Source organism: Dicentrarchus labrax, unplaced genomic scaffold (genome assembly GCF_905237075.1).
Source record: "Dicentrarchus labrax unplaced genomic scaffold, dlabrax2021, whole genome shotgun sequence".
Classification (NCBI taxonomy): domain Eukaryota; kingdom Metazoa; phylum Chordata; class Actinopteri; family Moronidae; genus Dicentrarchus; species Dicentrarchus labrax.
This window is the reverse complement of record NW_026136703.1, coordinates 18,234,911-18,257,548: the sequence shown is the minus strand read 5'-3', so window position 1 is coordinate 18,257,548 and position 22,638 is coordinate 18,234,911. Positions and strand designations below refer to the sequence as shown.

Below are 22,638 nucleotides of genomic sequence, written 5' to 3'. Positions count from 1 at the left end.
ATTATTCTCTCTTTATATTACAGCCATAGGCTCAGCAAAAACACTGCTCTGTAAAGCTCTAACTAACTGGCACAAGCTAAAGCTGCTTAACTTTGTCTTCAGTCTCTACACACACACATATAATATATATATATATATATACAGAAGCTGCTGACTTGCTGAGCTGATGTTACATCCAGTTCAAGCTGAAGTGGATTTACTTTTACACCTCTTTCTCTCGCTTTGTGTGGCTACATTCAAAAGTCTGTACAATGATGGCTCAATTATCAGAAACTGATCGAACATTCTGCCTGCACAACTGGACGTTGACCCTTTGCAAAGCACTTGTCTTTACAAGGTTGGTTTCCTTAGCAACATACCCAATACAGACCTCAAGTCATTTTCTGCTCAACAGCCATTTACCACTTCCACTATTTTCTCAAAAAAGATTTATCTTGACACTTTTGTGGAGAATGTGACCCAAATCAGCCTCAGCTGTTATCTGTAACTGTTAACCATGCAGCGTTATCTCCTCTCCTCCCTGGCACACTGTGGTCCCTTCACTGTACTTTTACCACACACTTTGTGACAGCGTTAAGATGTTGTAAGGAGGAAGAGGCAGAGTGAGGCGTCTCTACTCATCTTTTGGTTTAGAGTACTGCAGCAGTGTGTCCGGGGTGAATGCTTGGTGCTCGAGGGTGGCGGTCTAGTTTAAGCCCGTATGGATTTAAATGGATTCAATTAACTTGAATCTTGGTGGACTTGCTGGCCTGAGGGATGATCCCATGACTGGAAAATGAGAGGGTCAATCCTCCAGACAGCAGGTCAAAGTGACAGTGTCCTGAAAGCACAAAGAACTCCGCAAATGCCTCATACTGTGCTTTCAGCCCTCTGACTGTGTGCATGTATGTTTGTGTAAGTGATTTTGAGTCCTAGTGAAAACCTATTCTCAAGCAGAGTGTGCAAAAAAAAAAAAAAAAAAAAGGCTTGTCTGTCAGAGTGGAATTAGCACATCCCAACAAATGCCAGAAGAACCACCTGGTTAGTTGTTATACAGCCCTGCAGACATCTTCAGTATGTGTTGCAAAGTATATCACAACAGCTGAAAGTAAGACAAATAGCCTGCAATCGAGTCAGACAGCTGCATGTGTAGTTCTGAGCTGGAGAATAACTCAGGAAGAGCCAGTTTCCTCACAGCAATCACTATAGTCAAATACTATGTGAACTCAAACCTTGCAACACAGAAAAAGGTCATTGCTATAATGGCCAAACATCTGTTACCACACTTTGCACTTATTAGGACAATGTTATTCTCTTACTGAGCCTTCAATTTGAAACTTTATTGTTTTGAATATATTTCAACTTCCATTTGTCGGGGTCATGCAATATTTCCAACAGGTACATATTTACATAGCTATGGCTAAAAAACAAAACATTTTACAGTCAACAATAATCTATTACTTAAGAACTAAACATTACAAAAAGCTATATTATTTACACAAATGACAGGATTGTACTCTAGTCATGGCCGATTGAGCACTATTAGTGCAAGATTAAGAAACTGGTCATTAATTACGTCAAGCAGCCTACATAATCACAGATATGTCTGTGCTGGTGACAGAATTTTAATTAATTAGGTTCAAGTGCACAAAAAAAATGGTCTTTGCCTGAAAGAAATCAAAAACTGACTTCCAAAAATAACTAATTTCTTAGACAGCTTTTAACAGTCCCTCTTAGGTTGTATATTATGGATTTAATTAAATTGCAATGGTCATAAGCATTATGGCTGTAAGAAGTGAGAAGCTGTAAGCTTCTACATGAATATAATTAAGGCAGAAGCACTCACAGGGATGGCTTAGCAGCACAGTGAATGGCAACCAGTGGTTGTAACTTTCATATGATGTACTTCTATAATTAAATATAATAGTATAGAGTCTGTCATCACAAACCACTAGAGGAAAACTGATAAATCTGAAGACTTTTCTGTTCTACAAAACACTCTGGCGAGTGGCCAACATCCAGTCAGCGGTTCAACTCTGAATAAGCTGCTCAGTTTTAACATTCTAAGCTGCAAGGCCAACAAGGTCCATGCAACGGTATGATTAGTAAACAATGCTATCTTTAAATATTTCAGTCATCCCAGACCTTTCTGCTTGTCATACAGAGCAACAGTTGTGTTTGTTACTGAAAATGCTTCAGCCCGGAGTCATGCTGCATCAGATAGGCTAGTGCTTATTCTACATGCTGGTATCTGATTGCAACAGGCCGGAGCTTTCACAGATCAGATCTGCAAAATACATCAAAAGATGGAAAAAAATCATACAGAGGGACAGATACTGATGGAATAGTGTGAGGATCTTTTAAACGTGCAAAACGGTCGATAATACTTGCAGAAGCAGAACCACTTTTAATTACTTAAAAAGATCAGTGATACTGCTATTAGCTCATTCAAGAAGTCAGGCGGTATGTTCACAAATTGTTAATAATAACATAATACTACTATTAAAGCCTTAATGGTTCACAGCGCCCACATTGCTGCAACATTACATGATTTGTTTGTGTTAATGTCTGAAAGGTGTGGCAGTCTGGCATTCATACTACAAAGTAAGAGAAGGGAGGGAGCTGAGTTTTTTTTTTTATAGTGAGGAATATATACACAGAGCTTAACACAACCTTTATTATGTGGGGTGTCTGGGGAAGACAGAAGTGACCTTTCTGGAGCATGTGTAAATTCAAACTACAGGATGAAACTAGACTATGCATAACATAAAAGACAAAGGAAAAAACAACTAGATGTGTTAATGAGGTATTGCTTTTTATAGCCAGAGTAGTGCCTTAATTTAATTATAATAGATTAAATAGTGCAAATGGAGCAAACTGACTACAGGCAGTTGTTTGTTTGCAGACATGACTGGCTGGAGTCATAGAGTCAGAATATATACTTGGTGGAGCCTCAAGCAACCCTGCTATAAGGACATCAGTCGCTGGTGTTCATTAGTACCACTATTGATCAACGTAAAGGAGTTAAACTTGCAATCCAATGTTCCCTGTTCCAATTTCATCGCGTGAACAACAATTGGTAAATTGCTTCAGATAAAAAGTCTGCTAGTCAGCACAAAGCATTCAGAGAGGCAGCGAGGGAAGAAATATCAAGACAGATGCAAACCAAACAGGTAGAGATACACTGGAAAATCAGACTACCGATCTGCCTGTGAAAACAAGGAACAGAAAATGACTACAGCAGGCAGTAACCTGCATGATCTGTACATGCTGCTTCAATAACCAACTACAAACAGGAAGTTTGGGCATTCTTGTGACTGAGCAGACACAAATGGCATGTGTCACATACTTGCAATAGCTTTAATTCATATGCACTTCTCAACCTAAACTGCACGACGCCTTGCATACTTTCTCACCAGGGCTCTCTGTGGTTGCAGAAATTAAGTCCTGTCAACTGCAGAAAGAAGGCAGAGCAGCTGAGAACTCCAGTTCGGTCCGATGATGCATTTAATCTAGCACCTGCCAGCTCGAATTAAAATGGTAATAAAGTGATGTTAATGCCTTTACAATGCAGATCAAATAATAATGGAAATGCATGTCCTTCACTTCTGCACAATTGAAAAACATGTAGTTAAAACGGATACAGGCAGACATAAGGATGGGCAATTATGTCAGCAATGGGTTGATCCTTCATACTGCTTTTAAATTACCTTGTGTGAACTATATTGATTCTTTTACTGAAAGTACATTACAACAGTATTTAGAAGAAGGGTATCTCAGTAAACTCGAGTCTCCACATTAAAGACTAGAGTATTTTCTGCAAATGAAATCAAGCCTGGCAAATGTAATACTAAATGTTTTTATGGCTGGATGTGTGAAGCCGGAAGAGGAGAGTGTATCATTACTGATCTTGAACTGTTTGACTTCCAAGAGGGAAAAATAATTATGTTTTGCCCCTTACAAGCACCAGAAACTTGCTCAGAGACAAAGCAGCATTATAAAAGTAGTATTTGTTCACCCCTTGACTGCACTAGAGCTGAGACAGGTAGGATACATGGATAAGTGGATTGACAGAAAACTAACTGGCAACAATTTTGAAAACTGATTAATAATTGAACTTGATTTTGAAGCAAAGGTGTCATGAATCTACTCTTTTTCTGATATGACAGTAAATTGAATATATTTGGGTTTTGGACATAACAAGCAATTTAAACCTGCAATAACAGATTTTTTGGGGAACACAAAACTAATATACTATCACCATATCAAATATATATGGCTTACCTGTTAGCTAATAGTCACTTATTTACACATCCAAGCATATATCGAGCAATGTTAGCATGTGTTGGTTTTCCTTTTCTGGCCACCTGGCGAATGGCTGTCCAATTTCTGCTCTCCTTTTAGCTCTGTTTTTGGTCTCCACCAACCAGGCCTGGGCAACAAAACAATAGCAACTTCCCAATAGCATTACAAAAATTGATCAATGCAATATCAGTATCAGTTCACTTAAATGCGTTAAATGCAAGTCGCCAGGAAAGCAGGTAAGGAATACACCCTGGTTCATAAACAGCCATCCCTTTATAATGGTGCATGCTATGAGTGAATCACCATAGCTGTTTCCACCCTTTGCAGTATGCAACATGTCATCAGTCATGACCTACATTTGTTTCATCTCAAGAAACAATCCAAAGGCAGTCCATGGTGGAGAGGTATAATACCGTATGACAAAGAAAAATACATTATTGATAAGTGAAAGTTAAATTCAACCTTTTGTCCATCAGGTCTTTATTAAAAATAGGTCATGAAATATACAATTTTTTCTTATCTTTTTTTATCTTTTCTATTGTTGTATTTTATTCTATTGTATTTTATTGTATTTTAATGTACCTGGCTGTTATGACGACCCAATTTCCCTTAATAAAGTCTATCTATCTATCTATCTATCTATCTATCTATCTATCTATCTATCTATCTATCTATCTATCTATCTATCTATCTATATGCTAAATGCTGCTACGTTTAGCAGCTTGTTGCTAACTAGGGCTGCCCCCGAAAAGTTGTGTCAAGTTGCATTTTGTCAGTCGAATCTTTGCACTTCTTTAGCTGCGTCATTGTACACAGAGCGACAGCGAGGCAGGCTGTAAACTCGTAAACAAAACATGTCTCAGAAGGACTGCAGAACTAACTGTGATGGAACCAGAGAAGAGTGATGATGGGCAGCATGATGCTGGACAGTGGGGCAACAACCCCATTGCTAACTTTGTGTTTCTGCCATTAGGCGCTGAGCAGGGTGGGTTTTTAGAGCTTTGTCACTGACAACAGCTGCTCGCTGAGGCCAAAATGATTGCTCTGAAAGTAGATTACAGGTCTTCAAATATGTCAGCTTGTACTCGTGGAAATTGTTATTTTTATCCAAACAATTAATCGAGAAAGTAATCAGAAGATTAACAAAACAAAATCATCGGAGCACTAGTGAGCAACCAAGTTAATTTGAACTCATGTGATGAACTGAGGTGTGAGACAACATTGGAATCTTAAGTCCTGTCAATATCAGGACTGTCCTAAAAGCCTAAACTTCAACAAAGAACAAAAAGAATCAGCAAGCTCTCGTGCTTTTAAAAGCCTCTCCACAATGAAGGCCAACTAAAGTCTGACTTGAACCACAATCGGTCCCTCTGGGCCACTACTGCGAGCTGAACCACCAAGACAATAATTGCACTTTATCATGCTGCCAGTCTCCATACATACTGAGACCAAAGAGCCATGGCCTTATAATGTGGAACAGCCTTGAGGCCAACTGTGGCCGTCTGGTTTAACCAGATTATGATTATGTCACACGGGAGATTACCCATCCGACACAGAGTCACAGAGTCACACTCATAGCCGTGTTCCCACACACACATAGACACACACAGCCATCTGTTATTGCCACACTACTGTACGCTCGTTCTCTGCAGCACACAAAGCCTGATCTTAGCAAAGAGGAGGGGAGGGGAAGGATGCTGTGTGAACTGCACAAACTGATAAGATCTCAGCTGAAAAATAGATTTTTTCCCCAATCTCCTGAGAACTACCTCTGTGAATAAAGGATAAACAGATCATAAGAAAAAAGGGCAAGGCTATGGAAGAGCATAAAACAGATAGAAGAGGCAATAGATGTGTCTGTGCCCCCCCCTGCTCTGTGCAATGGCTGCCTGCTTGGCTGCAGCTGACGCAAAATGGAGCCAGGAGAGCAAGGGGGGGGGTTGGGAGAGTGAGGGGGCAAATGGGAGGAGGGGTAAGGTGGGGAAAGAGAGGGAGAAAGTGTGACAAGCAGCACAGAGGGAAAGAGCAGCAGGAGAGAGTGTAGAGTAGGAAAAAAAAGACTAATTTGTTCTTCTCTCATCTGCCTGGGCTCCCTCTCTCACCTTGGGCCCAGATTTTCAGTCTGCCTCATATTCACTTCTAATAGAGGGGGAGGAAGAGGGAGGATGGGGCGAGACACACTCACAAACTCACACACACACACACACACACACACACACACACACACACACACACACACACACTAATGTGGAGGCCATTAGTTCTCACACCCATTATTACTTCTTAATGATCTAGCGGCATGTCGAAGATTTCACATGAGCGGGAGAAGCCTGCTAATCTGAGCAGGCAGATGTCAAAGCGAAAAAATAAAACTGCTGTTATGTAGCACCATAACAGCATAATGAGTGCCCAGATACAGACAGAGGGTGAAGGAATCAGAAGAAGAGGGCTATTGAGCTTTGAATGAAGCAGATGGCTGATTTAAAACAATGCTTCAAGGAAGGTAGTGTATGTAAATCCCAGCCAGGTGTCTGACACAAACGGCAAGACACAGAAAAAGAGGAACGTTTAAAAAAGAAAACAGGAACACGCTGGATTCATAGTGAGTGATGTTTTCAGATGAACCTCTCCTGCTGGGGGATGCACAACAGTTTAGTCTGCTGGGGGCTGTTTTCGACCACACACAAGAAATAATTACTTCACAGTGGAAAAATATTTGATTAAGCAATTTGAGTTGAATTTTAGAACATGTAATTGATGACATTTTGATAACTTTAATTTATAAAACAAAGATACTTTGTTTTCATATTATTATTAGACTGTCGCTTGCACATAATAACTATTTTAAGGAACTATCTGAGATTCTGTTGACTTTAGATTGAATATATTAATTGATCATGGAAGTGAGCATTAGTAGTTATATGTAGAGCTAAATCTAGAGCTTAGTTGGTCAACACAGTCTTTTTGTAAACAATAAATGCCAATCATTGTCTGGTTCCTCTTAAATGTGAGAATATTCAGCTTGTATTTCTTTTATATGACAGTAGATTTAATATCTTAGTTGGTAGGACAAAACAATCTTGTGATGGTCATTTTTCATTATTTCACTGACATCTTAAAGACCCAGTGTTTATTTAATTTATCAGGAAAACAGTAGGCATATTAACAGTAGTAAATAAGTGGTTAGTTGCAGCCCTATTCCAGAGTTGGGGTATTATTATTTATAATAGTAAAACAGCCCAACAGCCCATTGAATCTTTGGCAGTGAGTTCCAGGGCCTGGCTGGACCAAGAGCACACAGCCAAGTAGGAGAGATCACTCAGTCAACCCAATTCAAAAAAGCACAAGAGGAAAATCAGCATTTACTGCGAGGCAAATGCAGGTCAATCATGACTGTAGAATAAAACATGAATCACTGGGTAAGCACAGTGAGATGCTATCACGATATATTGTCCATGATGGAGCTCAAACAATTAGGTGATCAGCCAGTATTTAGGGCTGGGCTGCAGCAGAAACATGGCGGTACAACATGGGGAACTCTGCAGAAGATGACCCGCTCTCTCTGTAGTTTAAAAACGGTTATTCTAATAACAAAAACACATTACTTATTCTCGGGTGATTATACACTAATGAAAACATACTCACATGTATATTACCAATAGATCCTACTAAATGTTACACACTGGGCGTTTAAATGTGAAGATTTGCTGATTGCAATAACTTTGAATTTGGACTGTTGGTCAGACAAAACAAGACATTTAAAGATGTCACAGTGTCTCCTCAGAACTTGTAATGTGCATATTTTCTATTTATATGACATTTCATTGACTTAATGAATAATCTAAAATGAGATCATTGTTTGCAGCCCTAGTCTACAATAATAGTGGTACCATGATGAGCTATTATTTTGTGATGCGTTATAATGTGTGACATTTAGGTAGTATGAATTTGAATATTACTATTAAATAGTTTTCTGTCTCACCAAACTATAAACAACTAAATGTATCACACTAGTCAAGTAGTAATGTCAGGGGCACCGTTAAAGCCCATCAGCCACTGTAGATGGTGTTCAAATGAGGCTAATCTGAATACAACTGTCAACAGTTTTAGGAAGCTGTTTGCGGTGGGTTTGTCTGATACTGTGTCGGACTGTTTGGTTTACATGTGGATAATGCTGGCAGGAAGATGTGCAGTCAGAAGGGACTTAGGAAGGAGGTTTACGGGTAAATAATCTGTTGGAGTCAGCCAGGGAAACCCCTTTAATCCCTTGTACACAGGCCGAACGAACAGATGGGGCCTGAGCGATACAAGCTAATGATGTCTTAGGGCAGGGTTTTGAGGAAATCTAGCCCGTCACATCTCCACTTGTAGGAGACCACAAAGGGATTCATCTGAAATCCATGGAAACATATACACCAGATAAGGCAGTTTTGTTGCCACAGTCCCAGCATCAAACCAACTTTCAAGTCATGAGCCCTTCTCCTTTTACTGCTCTTAAGTACATTGCCAGACCTCTGTTTTTATGCAGAGACAATCAATAGTTTTTTTTTTTAACATAGTAAAAAGTTTTTCATGCTGTCTTTTCCCCAATACCAATAAATATCTGGCACATTTACAGTTTCCAGACCTGCGAGAAAGCCCTGTTTAGTGGCTCACTTTGCTGAAATTTCCGTTCTTTTTGAGACCACTTAATTTCCACTCTCTACAACCACAGAACTGAGTTGGCACAGGCCAGTGAATCAATATTAAGTAAGAGTGTGTACAAATAACACTGACCGCTGAGACACTCACAGCCACAGCCGATGCTGAGGAGGTGGTATTTGCTGGTGCTTGAAGCTGGTTGTTAGCCTCGCCTGTATAAATGACACCTAAAGGATTTGCGGGGTCTGGTCTGGTGCCAAATTTAGATCTGGCTGCTCTGACAAACTAAAATCCAAATGAGTCAAAACCCCTCTGAAGCCAAGGTGAGAATTTACTCATCACCCAAACATCAATGCTTGGAGACTCTTATAAGCAAAATATCAATCTTAACAACTGGAGTTACTCTTTAACTCCCAACAAAGAGACCAATGATCATAACCTCTCTTTTCCATTCATAAAAAAAAAAAAAAAAATATGGACTGCACAGACACAGACACAATTCACTCATATCACTACCATATTGTTGGCCAATGCTCCTAAAGAAATTCTTTCCACCCAGGAATTAGGAAACTGACTATTGAACCGTATTTGGTGAGCTAGCTTTTAACTTTCATGCTGGAACAGCCTGTCAGATAATCTAACAGCAGCTCTTTAGCCTGGCTTTTCATCAACATGTTTGATACTAATTACTTCTTTTCGTTATTTTATTGTATTAGATATTATTTTTTAAATCTATTTTATTGGCTGATTTTTATCCTTTGTATTTCTAGTGAAAAAAGGTTGATATTCATATTTTACATTTACTGTCTGATTACCAGTTTCATCCATTACCTGCAAAACACTGAATAGCACTAACCTGTATGAAAGGTGCAATAACAATAACACACTATAATCCAGTTCTATACAGCTGTAAGGTCATGTATTTATTCATGTATAGCATTGTGTTTTGCTCTTATTGTGACTCGTTATTTGTATATACACCAACATCCACTTATGGATGCCTCACTTAAAATGTCTTCATATAGTTTACAACTACATTATAACATGTTATAAACCATCATCCTTTAATAAATAGGAGGCATGGTGTCAAATAAAGTGTTCAATGCGCTTCTTACTGTATTAAATGTATTGTACTGAATTCAATGTGAACGTACAGAGCATCTACCGTACCTACATCTGCTTCTTCACACAAAGGCTCACTGTTCATACCACCTTAAACTCTCCCCTGCGTTCAATGTGATGTGGTGGCAGCCTTTTCTTTGAGCCGTCTGTGTGAGGCTCAGTCTTTAATAAGGTGTTCCAGTCTACAAAGCTCCACTTTACAGCGCTGATGTAAAAATGAACTGCTGTCAGTCTCAGCAGAGCAGACAATACAAACACAGACAGGAGCAACACTTCCTCACTGTCCTAACAGCAGAAGGCAGGGGAGACAAACCAAAACATCCATCCAAACATCCTGAAATAAAGTGGGGATCTAGACCCCCCCCCCCTCCCCATGAATGCCAAAACACACCATTGTGAATCATTTCACAGCCTAACTTATTTTGTGAATAATTCCCATCAAATACTAGCTGTTCAATAACGCTGCACACACTGTTTTCATGCTGAAAAACGCTTCCTGATATAACATCATATTTCCTGATGCAGGTGGGCTAATAATAGCAGCACTTTCATTGCTTTACATAAACAGAACTTGGCATTTTAATTGGACGTTTTTCAGGTGATGGAAATGACAACACAGTAATGTTACACCTATTATGCTGCCAGTGAGAGAGGAAAGTTAGTGGTTGCATTCGGCGTGAACAAGATGAAAAGACACCAAATTAACACATTATCACAAATCACATTCACGCTATTTGGAATTACAGTAATTGCCTTGTTTATTTTTGTGTTGTGTTACCATGGTTTACATCCCATTGAGCATTGAGATTCCACTGTGTGGTTGAGGTTTAGGATTCATTAGAGGCTCCAATGAGTGCACAAGCAACAGTGGAGAAAACACTCTAGTCCTTTACTTAAATAGACATAGCAAAACTTGAATGTAAAATTACTACATTAAGTCTGGCATTTAGTATAAAAATAATAATACACTACTTTTTCTCCCTCTTTAAAAATGCAAAAAATGTCATGTCAGAAAGACACAAGATGCCTCCTACTTCACTGAAAGGTCCATTCACAGTGAATTTGCTCTAAAGGTTGCTTATAGGTTAGTTTCCACATCATACATATGTAAGTTGTATATTGGGACATGATTAGCTTCCGAACTAGGTGTCACAAAATCCTGCTCGTATGTTCACATCTCAAACTCAGATTTAAAGTGAGTACAGTCCTCAGCACGATAAAACATCCTTCAAGTGTCACTGCACTTATATCATTCTGCACAACAAGGGTCAAACATCACATGCTTCTGCTAGTTTGACCTCCAACAAAACATCACATTTTAAGAGCGTACGTTTCACAAATAAAACCTTCTTGGTCGATTTCACTAGTTACTACAGCTTTCAAATAATATTAGGAGCCTAACTGGACCACAGTGGCATTTGCAGTCACATTTGCATACTGTTTAATGTTCTGCAGCTGAGCAGCTAATTAGCCATCTAGCCTACAAACAGACCCTAGCAGAGCACTTTACTGTTTTGTTGCTCATTTAAAAAGGTGCAGAACAATACATGAGTTCATGTTTGTAAGCTAGATAAGAAGGAGACTTTAGCCGGAAAGCTGCTGGCTGTTGGTTATTGACTGTGGCTCTCATGTTGTCTAGCTGCTGTCTGACTGAAATAAGGTCTCCATCTACGTAGAAGGACACCTGACGGTATTATGTTGAGTTCACGCAAAACTAGGGGGCGCCATCATGAAAAAAAATACTAAACTCTCTCTTTTGGTCTCATATTGTTTGTCTGGAGAGAACAAAGAACAAGTGATTTACAGAGCAGACAGGGCTGTTTGGTAAATGGTAAATGGACCTGTACTTGTATAGCGCCTTTCTAGTCTTCCGACCACTCAAAGTGCTTTTACACTACGTGCCACATTCACCCTTTCACACACATTCACTCAGTGATGGCAAAATACACATTCATTTGCAATTTGGGGCTCAGTACCTTGCTCAAGGATACTTCGACATGTGGCACCAGGAGCCGGGGATCGAACCCACAACCTTCCGATTAAGGAACAACCTGCTCTGCCTCTGAGCCACAGCCACCCCCCTGTTTCTGTTACAATAAAATCATTTTGATAAATATAATATATAAAAGTGATGCGTGGCATAAATAAATTGATTGCATGATTAAATTATATATCAGCTCACATTTAATTAAAACATTTTATACATATTAATTTAATATCACATTCATTCAATTCCACATCTATAAACTGTGTGTGGAAGAAGACCACCTGTCTGGTTTGCTCCAGTATGAAGAGGGGTTATGTAACTTGTAATGTACATTTCACACTTCCAACAACTCATTCTGAAAGAGAAAGAGAAAGAGAGAGAGAGAGAGAGAGAGAGAGAGAGAGAGAGAGAGAGAGAGAGTTGTTCCTGTATCTTCAGAAGTATGTTTCACTGGTGTGGCCGCTAGTGGCAAACCAAAATCCCAGCACCACCTTGGGATGGCACGGTAACTGTCTGACAGCTGTGACAGGTACACTGCATTCAGATGTCACATCACAGTTCATCTTCTTGCTGCGTGTGTGTGTGTGTGTGTGTGTGTGTGTGTGTGTGTGTGTGTGTGTGTGTGTGTGTGTGTGTGTGTGTGTGTGCACTGTCATAGTTGTATTTCTTTATTACCTTTCAGTCCTGTGACCATGCCAAAATTTGTTTTTTTATTGTCCCTGATGACTTATTTCCATTCCTGGGACAAGAGGGCGGCCTTAAGTTAGAGCCCTGGCAGATATGTATGCTGTAGCAGACCAAAAAATGCTATTCAATTTCAGTTGGACTTCAAGTGTTACTTCTTAGCTGTTCAGTTAGATCAACGTAAAGCTCGTTAACCACAGATTTTCAAAGAGGAGTTTTCAGGAGTTCGATCAGCATCATTTAGAGGCTTTGTTAAAAAAAAAACAAAAAAACAGACAGAGTTTAAGTTTGCAATATCATACATGTAGTAAAGCTGCCCAAGGAGCCAACAATCAGCTCAAGATGCTGAGATTCAGAACTACACTAAAGTAGCAGTATGTCTCTGGCAAATCCAGGATGGGTTTTGTGTTCTATAATATAGGAAGTGGGCTGAAAAATAAGTGTCTTGACATTGGAAAGTAAAGCCTTGGTATTGTTTTCCCCATTCTAGACTAAAACTAGTAATCGCCACTGCCAGTCGGTAGCTTGGCTGCATCAGCACAACACACTTGTGCATTAGCTGGAGGTAAAAGCAGCTTGCTCAGCCTAGCAACGATTGAGCCATGTGTGAATGAATACCAGGGAGATATCAAAAACCTCCAACACACACACACACACACACACACACACACACACACACACACACACACACACACACACACACACACACACACACACACACACACGTGATATGACACACCTCGGTCTCATTACTGCTCAGCCTGACAGCTGAAAAGCATTACTTTAACAAATACCCTCTGACTACAGAGTCTACCTCTCTTATGGTTCTGGAAATGGAATCGGTTGTCATCACATTATCTAATCCATCATTACGTCAACACTGCTATGCTATCTGACAACATGCAATTTTCCTTTCCAATCAGCCTGGCAATTTCCAACACACCCAGCTTGGTAATACCGAGCAATACTACACCACTGGTGGTTGTAGCCACCCGGTAAAAGATGAGATCTGTGAAGCACAGCTAGCACACATAATCACTTTTATTATACAATGTAATCCTGTTTTGATATGAGTATAAACATTTACACGGGGAAACTTTCCAGCCAGTACACATTCTGTGGTCACCAGCTGGTCCTGTAACCTTGTAGTCCTTTTTTGAGTTACAGAGTGCTTGGGGGGATTGTTCTTAAAGACACCAAATAAAGTTTGTTTTATATGCTGCCACCATGTACTTGAGCCCTAACAGCCCGATCGACCTCTATATACCATATCACTAAATACGCACTTCTCATAGTTAATAAAATTTAACGTCTTGGGCAGCAGCTCCTCACACTTTGACATGTCTTCCTAGATGATCACATTCTGCTGTGCATGACATTTTAAAACAATCAATATTTAACTTAATGGTGCCTGGGGTTTCTGTTTAAATATAATGGCTTTAAAAAGGTCAGAACAAATAGGTGACATCGCTCTAATGTCAGTGTAATGAAGCTCAAATGATATAATATTGTATACACGTGGCCAATTAATCTGCATGTTATGCTAAAGCAGTAACAGTGAAAAATGGTTTTGTTAAACGACAGAAAGCTGCTATCATTTAAGAGCTATGCCAACAATGTAATTTGTCCAGCTTTTAAAAAGGGTCAAACTGTGCAACTTGGTGTTCAAAGTTAACTTAATATTTTAATTCTATAAAAATGCATCTAATACAAAAAAAAAATGTGTTCTTTATTTTGACTATGATGCAGCTTCTCTACAACTGTGGATGAATAAAAGAGTAGAAAATACTCTGCTACTGCTGGACCTCATTTCAGCTGCCTACAGTTAAGTAAACAAATTCTGCTTGGCTTTAGAAAAATCTTATTGCTGAATTGACCTGAGATGCCCTGCGCAACAAAAGTGACAGACAACGGCAACGCAGCTAATTACACAACAGGAAACCACATCACAGGGAACGCCTTAAAGCAGCCAGGGGTGACAAAAGGTTGCAGGTCTCTGCATATTGACACAAGCAGACTTCCCTTTTTTTATAATCCCAATAATCACACTACTGTAGCTAATTTAGAAAAGGTGTAAAATGCATATGCTTGTTTAATTTTAGCACCTAATATACATGTTATTCTATAGCTCCATCAAACCAGTGAATTAATCCAATCAAATTAATTTAAAACATCAGACCAAATGCATCTATCTGCCTTATTCTATTATTTTCATAAACTTATGAAAGATTTAAGAAAACTATATTGTACTGATCTAATATTGAGGTGTAATTATCTCAAATCAAAGTGCTTCTCTTCGGTTAGCTTATATGACTTATATATTAATGAACAGCAACATTTGGTTTCTCTTTAAGATTCCTTCAACTGTTCTCAAAGCCTCTGAAGGCTGGACAACAATAGGAACAGGAAATATTATTCTTTCTTTAGCCAACATCTTGAATCAAGGTCACTGTGTAATAGGCTCTGACAAATGTCAAAGCCATTACATAATCTCTGAGCTGTGTCATTATAAGCATATGGCTTCAACAAAAAGCACACTGCAGTTGAGTGGTGAAAGCCTCTGGCTCAGTAACTATTATATGGCACAATCCATTATACAGGATCCAGGTCCACTCGTTCCAATTGGATTCACTGTCTTAAACAATACACGTTAACACCTTTACGTTTAAAATAATTAACAGTATCTTATTTTCATCAGGATGCATTCATAAAGTAAATGTTCTTTGCAGCATATGGACAAAGCCATTTGCTTATCTTAACAGCAGCTGCCTGAAACCAATTCTCCCCAAAACAAATATCCCATTACATATTCCCTACTACCCATTATTAGCTTGAAAATGACAACAAACTACAGTATGTGTGTATACTACAAATGAGAACCATTATGGGATTCTCAGTCTTTTTATAGGCTTACTATGGGAAGAGCCAGGGCAAAGAGCCAAGCGATTCAAAGGATAGAGGAAGGATTAGTCACCATTTCTGTTAACCCTCAATGTTATCTAAAGCTTTATACAATGACACGTTCTTCACTTCAGCCACCTTTAGAGAGTTATACCACTGAATGTCAGCTTCAAACTATTTCTTCGCCAAACCCAGACAGGCTGGTGCATTACTGAATATGTATTACTGAATTACACAAACAGAAATAAAAGCTGTGAGTATTTCTTCAAAATAAGCCAAAACACAGAGCGCCTCTGATTGGCATCAGACCAACTACATACAGTCCTATCATCTGGATATATCTTAATGGTGAATGTATATAGGTCAACTGCAAGTGTGTTTGTTGTAGTGAGTTACAAGTACTACAGCAACAGCCAACAACTTGTATGTGTTTTCCTTGCTGACTGACCTGATTACTGTGTGCTGTACCATCAAAACATGGGGGCTGTTGTGATTCTTTACAAGGAAGAGGGGCAAAGGTCACAGTGTGTGCGTGGGAAGTGAGAATCTCAAGTGATTATATATATATATACACATCTCAAACTGAACGATCCTGATGATACTATAAAGAGCACACAAGATATTTTCAGTTAACCAGTGTTTACACAAAAACCTCCAAACTGCAGTCAAATCTAATATTTTTCAGTCCGTGAACGCGAACACACCGTTCCAGCAGTTTTCCACAAATTCACACCTTCAGTTCATTCTCAATCTTTTAGAGGAAGACATAATAAATACATTATTTGAGAAGGGACCGATTTATATTCTCTATTTATGTACGAGGAAACTGGTTCACAGTTGGGAATATTGCACAACGGAGCACATGGCAATAAAACAGGACCTGTAATGATCATACCAAACAGTAGCTGCACTTGACTGACTGTAGCAAGAAGAGAAAGAAATCAAATTCACTTCCAGTTTCTTACCGGACTGGAGCCACTTCTTAGCCCCAACCCTCCCATAAGGATGTTTTGTGTGGAAGAGTATAAAAATAAGCATTTAATAAAAACTATACTCATCAATTAATGATAGTGGTCAGATATATGACGTTTTATAACCAAAGACTTAGTTTGATAATATTTTTGCTCTTACCATTTCCGTTGCAATGTTGCAAATCAATGAGCAGCACTGCGAATGACAATATTTATCTTCTATATGATTTTATCATCAATGTTACGAGGTAATTAAGTTGTCAGGTATTTAATTGGCTGGATTTGCCAAAAATAGACATTTAATTTCCCAATGGATGATGCAAAAATAATTAATATTTCACAATCAATATTGTGATTAAATACTTAATAACAGAGTTTCTTATATATTGGCCACCCAGATATTATGCAGCTCTGCTAAGCAACTGTTTCCTCTAGTATTAAGAGGCTACATGTGCTCTCAGAAGAGATGTTTGCTACTTCAAAATACATTCAATAAAGAAATATATGTCAACCTCACAACAGGAATAAAACTATGTATAGAGCATGAAACTGTGAACAGGGGCCACAATAGATGTCACCAACATGTGCAAATCCACGTTTTCGTTCTGCGGGATGAAAGAAATATGCCTTCTGCAATATGAGGTGGAAACATTGAGTTATAATGGAGGACAAGTTGGCAAGGCAGGCGGGCTGCAGATAGCAATCCAAGACAGCCTGGATGAAAAAAAAAAAAAAAAATCACATGGCTGACTGTAAACAAAGCAGTTATGCAACAATCTGAGATTCATGCACACTGCCAGGAGGCACTCTGACCCACTGTGAACTACCCCTTACTGCAACTGCACAGGGTGAGCCTGCACATAGGTCAGTGTGGGAAGGGGAGGGACGGCTGGAGCCCCATTTAGACCTGTAGGGACGGCTGGTGGAGCCCATCCCCCCTTTAATGTGACTCATGTTTCCCCCGCTCAGTGTTGCCTGCTTCCCGCACAGAAGGGGGCGGGAAGGGGAAAAGAAGCGCCATAATAATGTTGTGAAACATGCAGGAGTCCCATCCTGCAAAAAAACACTGTATTAGAAAGCAATCAGGTGCTGTCATTCATAAAAAATGTTTTTTTTTAAAAAAAGATAAAGCAACATGTTTATTAGCTGTGTGAGAAAAGTCACCATTACTCTTGGAGAAACTTGAAGGCAAGAAAAAGGGGGCTTGTGATGCTGATGTTGACACAAGAAAAAGTAGCAACTGGGAACACGTTCATATCTCACATTGTGCACATCTGAGTATGCAAAAATAAAAAAATAAAAAAAACTGGCCAACGGTTCATAACAACTAAGTCAACAACAACAACGTGGCAGCATTTCTTTTCTCTTTTTTGCGTTGATGACAAACAGCAGAGAGAAAGCACCGCACGGCAGGAGGGCAATACTGTAACGTACAATCATAATACGGCTGTGCAAATGAGAGAAAGGTGATGCTCTGAATCCTGCAAAGAGCGAGAAAACACGTCACACCGCATGGCTCTTTATTTGTTGACAAGCCAAAAAACTCCAGAGCCGGATGGAAATTGGTGGCAAAAATCAGGGCCAGCGCTGCGGCAACCACTTGCCCCCTCTAGCAAGTTGTCTTGCCCGAAATTTCTGGGGGCTAGCTCGCAAGCTAATGGCTCCGCTAGGCTATAATGTAACTGAGGAAGAGAGAGAAAGCACATTCACCTCCGTTAGCCGCTAACGCCCATCCCCCAACCAACCAGTCTTCCCTGTCTGTGTCCACCATCTTTAATCTGTGCTCCGTCTCCCTTCCCACCGCACAAAACACGACAAAAACCCAAGACACTCACCTTTAACGACCATCCCCGAATCGATTATCACCTTCCGAAATAATAAATCGATTTTCGTTTTAATATTGTGCGTATTTTAATATTGAAAATTGGCCGTGCGAGCGGAACCGCGCCTTGAGAGAAGAGCAGCAATCCTAAACCGCCATCTGGTGGTATTTTCCTCTCTGTGATGCAGCGGGAGCGGCGCAGCCTCAGACCGAGACACAGCTGCCCCCTGGCGGACACACTGGGCCGCGGCGGACGCGCGCCTCGGTGGGTGGGTAGGGGTTTGGGGGGGCGAGCATGGGAAGGGAGGGACCGCAAGACCCCGCCAGCACAACACTCACGGGGACGCGCACGGGAACAGGAAAGCCTCCCCCCCCTCTTTCTCTCTCTAAATTATTAGTTAGGCCTAATTAAAAAGCAAATTAAAGGGAGATTATACACAGAAATAATGTTTTTATTTTTATTTTTTATATACACACACAGTACTGCCAGACTTTTAAGTGTAATGCAACCATAATGAGGAAAAATAGATCTCAAAATCCTCAAAAGTAGTACCACAGGAGACTAAAATATACACTGATATGATATATGTGTCTAAATTATATGGGCTACAACTAGGCTAATTGTTAATATTCTGTATATTTGTTATATTTTCTCCATACATCATTTAGTGTGTGAAAGGTCAAAAAGTAGCCTATTATTATTTCACATTTTCACATTTCCCCAAAGTGAGATCTTCAAATGTTTCATTTTGTTGGACCAAAACAGTCCAAAACCCAAAGACATTTTATATGACGTTTTGTTTTAGTTATTTTATGTATGATACTGAAAATAATATGAGCAAAACCTCACATCGGAGAAGCTGGAACCAGTAAATGTTTGGTTGTTTTTGCTTTGAACATGACAGATGATTATTTATGAAAATAGTTGCTGATTCATTTTTCTATTTAAATCGAGTAATCATTGCAGCTCATTGCGGAGAAATACTGCACAGAGATATAAAAAATATTTTCAAAATTGACAAGATGTAGCTGAGCAAAACATTACAAAGTCACTGTAAAGCACAGGTGAGTGCATTAATGACCTTTGACCTGGAGTTATGTTTGATGCTTTCTCTCCCCTCTCTCCCTCTTTTTCAATCTCTGCCTCTCTACCTCAGATGAAAAGAGAGAAAGAAAAGGGTGAGCGCGTCCAACGGCCAATCTCCTGTGCCGTTCGTCTCTGCGCGAGGTTCTCAGGGCTGAAATTGGACGTGCATAAACCCAATTACAGAGCCTGGATGTACACACATTACTCACTCCTGCTCACCGTGGCCTGGTACTGCCAGAAAGACAGAGATAGAGACAGAGAGGCTTCAGTTAATTATATTAGTCCCACTTGAGAGTCATTAAGTGGATATCAAACACCTGAATTGTGTGTGTGTGTGTGTGTGTGTGTGTGTGTGTGTGTGTGTGTGTGTGTGTGTGTGTGTGTGTGTGTGTGTGAAAGAGTGAGAGAAAGAGAGTATAAAATAAAAAGAAAGGCTGATTAAAGTTATTTTTTAAATCCTTGTAATAGATGACGCACACACACCCCCACACACACACACACTCACACACAAATGTACCGGGTGGTGTTTCATCTGACGGACGCACTGTTGTTTGCCATAGCAACAGCACGTCTTCCCCATAAAAGCTTCAGCCAGATCCTCCCCTCAGGGTTATTTAACAAAGACAAACACACACACGCACACAAAAATATTCAGACATATTATTATTCTTTAATGTTTGGTGTGATGAGGCATTCCACAGGTAACATGTGCGTCAAAAACAACAAGGTAAAAGCAATTTTAAAAAAGCTGGCATTTTCATAATCCCTTCGAAATAATCCTCCGACAAACATTCTGTGAAATGTGATGACCATAAGTGGCATTAAAATACTGTATGTGAATAATATAATATATATATAAAATCATCATAATTTTGGTGAAATCCCACACATACACATCTGTTCTGTTTTTGCACACACACACACACACACACACACACACACACACACACACACACACACACACACACACACACACACGAGAATCTGTCTGGAGCTTCATGGTCAAGTGCCTCACTGCGGGCCACTTTAGGGAATGTCTCAGTGATTCACATCTCCCCAGTTGCTCTGGACATCAGAAACAGTTCACATGTCTGTTTTCTGTTGATTCCCATAAAGGAAGCAACGTCTTTTCTCATTTCCCCCTATTTTACTGAGAGGTCAGAGGTCAGCTGCAGAATAATCAACCACTGGATTAAGCAGGAATTCAGGGCTTTCTTTGAAATCAATTCAGCAGGCCAGAGCCTCACCAACATGATGGATGATCTACTTATCAGTATCTTGAGGCATCTTGTTTCCTTTTTAGTTTATTTATCAGATTGTATGATTTATTATAACTGGGGAATAGTAAAAATAAAAAAAGTGTCTCAAATTACTTCTCTCAAAGTAAGATACTCAAAATACTAAACAACATACTAAACTAAGATACTCCTGAGAAAAAATCTTTTTTCCAGAGCAATTGTTTACAATAGCAAAGGCACAGTTCGCCCAGTTCTTAGATTACCTGCTTTAGACAAAGATGTAAGAACTGGGACAGAACAACAGAGGTTACCATCATCGTCAGCAAGAAAATAAGAAAATGAATCATACATATTACACGTATTATACATTATTGCCAGAAATTTGAGATTTTGCGAGGCAGTAGGAGGATCTGGTGCATGCCAGAGCATCACTAATGGGATGGCAAAATATCATTGCATCATGTTTTATTCACAATATTCCATTTACAACACTTGTAGAAACTGTTTCCTGATTCTGGTTCAAATTGTCGAACATGCCTTTTGTTTCTGCCAGATTATTATATTGTATTTAAAAATATGTACCTCTATGACAATATATCGCTTTTTTACAATACAATTATTGTTTCCTCTGGATGTTGTAATTGATATAGTGTCTGTTCTTAATGTAGGATTTCATGGATGTCAGTCTCATTTACACAAATGACTGACAAAAGTGTTCTAGTATGAATTAATTAATGAACAGATAAGTAATATAGTTGCAAATATACATTTATAACTTTGCATATTTAACCTAATTGCTCTGAGAATATCTCATTTAGAGCTGTGCAATTACAAAATCAACCCTACAAACCACCACTATACTGCCTGGCTAATCATTGTTCTCTCTCTCTTTCTCTCTCTCTCTCTTTTGTACATTTCTTTTCATTTTCAATCATGTTCCGACAAACTCAGACAAAAGGGTGCTTTTTGTGGAGGGTATTGCAGTATATTGCAGTGTTTTGCTCTAGTTTTTGAAGCTTTTCATCTTTCCTTTGGGCCAAAACCCACAACATTGTCTCACTCCCCTCATAAACTTATTCTGCTGACACTTTTCCAGGTTCATTTGTTGCAAATCTACCCAGTATTTGAGCTATTATAGGGGTTTCAGTCAGACTACACCTTACTTTTTAAGTATGCATGGTGCAGTGTTGAGTTACATAACCAGGAGAACTCCACTGTGTCTGCATCAAAACGTCTGGCTCTATGTTAGGTTTCCCATTGCCCCAGTTTTTGAGTCTTGAGGCAGGTTTTGAGAAACTATGACAAACATGGCCACACTTGGAATGCACACACATAACACAATCAATCAACAGCATCCACCATAATCTGAAAACTTATCCCCGGGCTGTAACCATGGCAACAGAGGCTGTCTGGTGCGGCGTCAGCACAGCAAACCCTTTTAGACTGTCAAGGTAATCGCAGGTTATCACTCAAATAGTCAAGAGCACTGACAAGCATCTCAATTTGTGGGAAAACACAGGTACGAGGGGGAGGGAAGGGGAGGGGGCTTTGAAGACGGCTGCATGGGCTCAATTCAAACCATTATTTATGCTGAAACACTCTCATTTGACGTATTGAGAGTTATGCAATACAGGTCTGATTTATTCTCTGCTCTGTCTCATCTCTGCTAGGGCTGTTGACTAACAGAGAAGCTTTACGTGGCTGTTCTACGTCTGTACGTCTGTTCTATTTTTAATTTCCTCTGACCTTGCTTACAGCACTTTCAGTCCTGAGGCTTTTTTTTTTTTTTTTGCCCGCTACCTATCTGATACCCCGTTTCTGACTCTCTCCGCATGTCTTTCTCGCCTCCTTCTTTCTTTTCCTGCTCTTGCCCTCCCTCCCTCTTCCTTTCCACCCCTGTG

General features: G+C 39.6%; 1 protein-coding gene across 1 annotated transcript in view; it reads right to left on the bottom strand.

Annotated features, from left to right (window-relative positions):
- Positions 1-18,597, bottom strand: part of stag1a (stromal antigen 1a) — a 42,128-nt gene extending 23,531 nt beyond the window's left edge. The window contains exon 1 of the mRNA XM_051396371.1: positions 18,426-18,597. The gene's annotated coding sequence lies outside the window, so the exon portion shown is untranslated. The remainder of the gene's footprint in view (positions 1-18,425) is intronic.
- Between the last annotated feature and the right edge of the window lie 4,041 nt (positions 18,598-22,638).